We start from the raw sequence: 6,000 nt of genomic DNA on the forward strand, positions 1-6,000 counted from the left end.
AAATGAATAAAGAAAGATGTGATATGTGGTACACACAAAGGAATATTACTTAACCATAAAAAAGAGCAAGATTTTGCCATTTGTAACAACACGGATGGACCTTAGCATCATGCTAAGTAAGTCAGTCAGAGAAAGACAAATACCATGTGATTTCACTTATATGTGGAATCTAAAAAAGCAAAAAAACCACCCTAAATAATAAAAGACTCTTAAATACAGAGAACAAACCAGTGGTTACCAGAGAGAAGCTGGGGGTGGGGGGCGGCGCGGAGGGTGAGATAGGTGAAAAGGATTGAGGTGTACAAACTTTCGGTTATGAAATAAAAACCAAAAAAGGGGAAAAAGAAGAAAAGAAAACAGGAGAGCAAGGGCATTAAAAACTTACAAAGGACTCTGCCTCTAGCGTGATAGAGTAACAGGGACTGGATTCACTCCCCCCCCCCAACATGACTAAAAATAAGACAAAAGCTGTAACACAATGGTTTTCAGACATTGCACCTCACGTAAGGAAGAACAGGACTCCTGAGAGAGGAAACATACAAGGAGAGGAGAGCGAGTGCCGACCTTGCTGTCTGGAGACTATCTCCAGGTCATGGGGGAGCGAAATAGAGCCCAGCGGTTTCCCTGAGTTGAGGAAATGGGATCAGAAGTTCTGGGAGGCCCAAACGGCTATCGTGTGCAGGGTAAGGTGTCAGGAGACAGCTGTCAGGAGATACACACACACACACACACACACACACACATGCACACAGCGCCAGAGATTGGCAGAGGGTCTTTTTCTAGTCTCCTCAGTGCATGTTTACCAGGAAAGTACTCAAGGCTGTGGAAAGAACGAGCCTTTCACATTAAAGGGAACAATCCTGGGACACCTGGGTGGCTCAGTTGATTAAGCAGCTGCCTTTGGCTCAGGTCATGATCCCAGCGTCCTGGGATCGAGTCCCACATCGGGCTCCTTGCTTGGCGGGGAGCCTGCTTCTCCCTCTGCCTCCGCCTGCCGTTCTGTCTGCCTGTGCTTGCTCTCTCTCCCTCTCTCTCTGACAAATAAATAAATTAAAAAAAAAATTTTTAAAGGGAACAATCCTGAGAGGTCACAAGGGGCTAGGAATTGTTCTTGCATCACCATCCTGAGTGGGAAGCCTCACAACTCATGGTGAGTGAGGAGAGTACTCAGAAAGTTACTGCCTCAGTAATGGAGTCATATTAGTCACAGACGAAAGGCTCTTCTGATCCCACCTAACCAACCCAAAAAGCAAAATGGAAAGGATCAAACTGTCTTTAAATAGCTTGACTTCATCCCAGAACAAAGCTTAATGATATTTATAGGAATACAAAAACATCTAGTACTCAAAATAAGATACAATATTCAGTTAAAAAAAAATTCTGGTGTTCTGGTATTCAGTCAAAAATTTCTGAGCACACAGGGGCATGTGGGTGGCTCAGTCAGTAGAGCACATGACTTTTGATCTTGGGTTGTGAGTTCGAGTCCAACATTGGACCTAGAGATTACTTAAAAAAAAATCTTAAAAAAATATTCTAAGCATGTGAAGGAGCAGAAAAATACAACCCACAGTGAGGAGAAAAGCAAATCTACAGAAACAGACCCAGAAATGACAAGATGATTAGGTCAATAGACAAAGCAAAAGAGTTAATATAACTCTGTTAAATATGTTCAAGAAGGAAAAGCTTGAATGTGTTAAATAGAGACAAGAAAGATATAAAAAAGACACAAATGAAAGGTCTAGAGATGAACCACACACAGGAATTAGCCAATTAGACACTGCAGAAGAAACAAGGCCTAAGTAAGAGAGGTAACCACCAGAAGAAAATATGAACTTTCCTAAATACCAAGAATGTTTTAATAAGTAGTAGTAAAGAATGCACTCTCTCTTTTTTTTTTTCTTAAGAGAGCATGCGTGTGTGAGGGTGGAGAGAGAGAGGGGCAGAAAGAGAGAGAGAATCTGAAGCAGGCTCTGGGCTTGATCTCATGACTCTGAAATCATGACCTGAGCGAAACCAAGAGTTGGACACTTACCTGAGCCACCCAGGCACCCCAAGAATGCACATCTTTTAGAAAAGGAAGTACAGTAAATAAAATAGATATCACTATAAAATTGGCCAGAGACCAAACATACCAGTTACATCAATAAATGTGAACAGGTATAACTCATCTACTAAAAGAGTTAGATTTTCACTTTGAGGCATAAAACTAGACCCAACAATATGCTGCAAGCAAGACACATGCCCCAAACAAAATGATGCAGAAAGACTATGCATAAAGGTATGGGTGAAGGTATATTAGACTAACAGAAAAATAAAAGGAGACAAAACATAGAAATTATCACAAAAGAGCTTTATGCTTACCCGTATACATTCTTTAGTATTTATTAACAGAATTTTAACTTTTCAAATTGACCAATGGACACTGAAAATGGCTCTATATTTGTACCTGGTTTCACTGCCTTTTTTATGTGGGACCGACTATAATTACAGCTGCCACTCAAAGAAAGACTGACATGCCAGGCACAGCACCCAGAGGTAATTACACATCTCATTTAATCTTCAGAACAACTCTTATGATATTTATATATTATTACTCCCAGTTTACTATGGAGAAAATAGAAGGTCAGAGAGGTCAAGTATCTTGTCCAAGGTCACGTAGTAGTTAAGTGGCGTAGCCAGTACTCAGCCTCAGGTCTGTCTGAGTCCCTTGCCCTGGACCCAGCTGGTACTCCACTCTGCCTCATCTTTTGTGAAGTCCTGATGAGGTGTTTCAAATATGGACAGGTTACCAGACTGCATGTTAAATACGATGTCACCTATAAAAATATGCCACGTAGAATAAATACGTATTATAATCTGCATCAGGTTGGGTTGGAGCTCCACATTTGGTGGAGCTCTAACCCATAACCCAGTGATCAGAAGCTACATGCTCCACCAACAGAGCCATCCAGGCACTCCATACCTTTTCTATTTTTAATACAAATAAGAGGCCAGAAAAAAAAAAAAAAGGACAGTGCTGATTTACTTTAAATGGCCATTGCAACATGGGTTATTGTATAAAGCAAAAGTTTACTTCAGGATCCTAATTAATTATACTAATATATATATATACATATATATATGATCTCCCACTTAGTTTTTCTTTGGGCACAATCATAAGAACAGAATCATTAATTAATTGTCATTTTGTTTTCCTAAAATATTTTGATATTATCATAAACATGCTCTTATTTTTCAGATTTTATTTTCAAGTAATCTCCATACCCAACATGGGGCTCAAACTCACAACCTCGAGATCACAAGTCCTGTGCTCCACCGACTGAGCCAGCCAGGTGCCCCTGACTTACTAAACTTTTGAACTGTGCCATTTCCATGGGTTATAGATCCTAACACAAACCATATTTGTATTCCCGACCTGAGTAATGTGAAAATGCAGACTGTACATACAAATACAGACAATGACAAAGGCTTTCATAAAGTTGCATTTATATGAACGTAATTTACATATATGGTATCTCCATTCAATTAGGAGCAGTAGCAACTTTATTTTTATCTGGATTTAAATTTCATAAGAATTCTAGCAATGTACATAATGAGAATTCCAGGCCTCAGAAACTGTGTGACGTGATAAATGTTCATCACGTTCAACTGCTGAGTGTGGGGATAATTTGTTACACAGCAATAGATAACCAAAACATCATGATACAGTCTAACTCCACTAAACTGATGATATGGAAGTTACTGGTTATCATGGCAGGACATCTCAAAACTTACTGAGTAGTTCTAATTAAGCCAATACTTAATAAATTGGTGGAGACAGAATGTCTCATGGGTTACAGAACAAGGCCTTCCAATACAGCTTTGATAGTGATATTAAGCGTTTACTCATCACCCATCTTCTAGGGAGTGAATCACTAAATGTGGATTATAAGAATAATTTGGCCACATCCTCTGTTGGGGAATAAAGACAATCTTGTTTGCTTGTCTCTGAATTTAGATGAATAACCCCTTCAAACCCATTCTATTCTTTTGATCTATTTTACGCCTGTCAAAGAACTCTGAATAAGAATTCAGCTTTCCTGATGGCTGGGAAGGGAGGGGCGGTCCTCAACATGAGGCAGAACACTTGGATCTGTGGATGCTGTCCTAGCCTGCTCGGCTCAGCCAAAGGCCATCTGGACAAACCCCAAGTCTGACAAAGTCAGGTTTATTGGTTCAAGGAAATAGAGCCTGCATACCAGCAGAGCCCTGGGGCATTTGACCAAAGAAAGAAAGAGATAAGGTTATTATGTAATTTGGGGGAAGGGAGTTTAGGTAAAATTTAAATGAAGTAATGTTTGGATAGCCTCAAGCAAACGGGCTGTGTGTTAGAGGTCAGTTTTGGGTGTTAACTGCAAATCAGACTCACAGCTTTGCTTCTTGGAAATTAGTAAATGAAGATAGCTATAGAAATGTCTTGTCTAGAAAACCCTTATCTGGAGACTGCATCTGAGTTGAAACTGTGCCTGTTTCTCTATGTTAAAGACATAGATCTTCAGGCGAAAGTGAGATCTTTCATTCTCACCGATTGGATTTTAAAGAGCAAAGTTTCTGAAGCCAATGATTTTAGAGCACAGTTTCTCACCAAGAAAACAGAAGTCACTCAAAACGGGGGTTTCTGACCTTGGGAGTAACACTGTTTCTAGTTAACTTTGCAGCCAGCTTTGTGTCTGCTCTGCCAGCCAGATTTCAGGGTAGGGCAGTTTTTCCTTTCTCAATAGAGTGTCTGAAGAGGGAATTGTTTGGATCTTTATTAAAAAAAAAAAAAAAAAATCAGGGCGCCTGGGTGGCTTAGTGGGTTAAAGCCTCTGCTTTCGGCTCAGGTCATGATCCCAGGGTCCTGGTGATGAAGTTCTAGAACCTAGGTGAGGTTCGGTGGGCTGAGGTCCGGAGCTGATGACCAAGAAAGAATTCTTGAGACATCTTTGGTGCAAAATGGTGGTTTATTGAAGCCCGGGGACAGGACCCGTGGGCAGGAAGAGCTGCTGCCCGTTATCCTGAGGAGTGGCTGATTATATACACAGGAGTTGGGTAGGTGAGAACAAAGGGGGTGATGTTAGTCTCTAAGGAATTTTGGAAGCAAGGTCTCTAGGACCTTGAGGGGCTAGCTATTGTTGGGAGAACGGTTATTTATTACTAGTAGTAAAAATCTTCTTGTGAGACCCTTTAGATGTATATCAGTGGGCCATAGCTTGGGAATGATTCTCGACACTATCTTGGAGATCTAGAGATAAAGTTTCACATTTCTCCTATCAAGTGTCCTTGTTAGTGAGATTTGGGTTTAGAAGAAATTTAACTTTATTTACATTTCCTTCTACCTCAGCCTCCTTCAGTTTTGTTTATGGAGGGGAGGGTGACATTAGGGCTTGAGGAACTGAGTTATTTGCCTCTGGAAATTGTGCTATTGATAAGGTAACTTCTTTGTAGATCTCTAGGACATTTATAAACCAAGGGAGACTCCTGTCTTGCAGGATTGTGATCTCTGCAAGTTAACTATTTGTTTCTCGTTTATGGTAGTCAGGGGTGCCTGAGGAATGTCACACACATTACCGAGGGGAAGCGGGTGAAGAGGGGGTGCAAGGTGCCAGCTTTTGCTTTGTCCTCAGCCAGCCTCCTGCTCCCTCATCACTGGGATCGAGCCCCACATCGGGCTGTCTGCTCAGCAGGGAGCCTGCTTCCCCTCTCCTCTCTCTCTGCCTGCCTCTCTGCCTACTTATGATCTCTGTCAAATAAACAAATAAACTTTTTAAAAAATCACCAGCTACTTTGCTGAATGTAGTACACCACAGATGAATACAATAAAAAATAATTGCTATGTTTCAGAACCAACCAACTCCCAACAGTCATACTGTTTCACTGTTCCCAAATACTTTTAGGTCAACTACATCATTCTTCCACAATTATCTATAAAAAAAAGTGGTGTTCACGTCAGAGAGGTCCAGAGCATGATCGTAAAAGTAA

The sequence above is a fragment of the Lutra lutra genome, chromosome 9, assembly GCF_902655055.1.
Source record: "Lutra lutra chromosome 9, mLutLut1.2, whole genome shotgun sequence".
NCBI classification, from domain to species: Eukaryota; Metazoa; Chordata; class Mammalia; order Carnivora; family Mustelidae; genus Lutra; species Lutra lutra.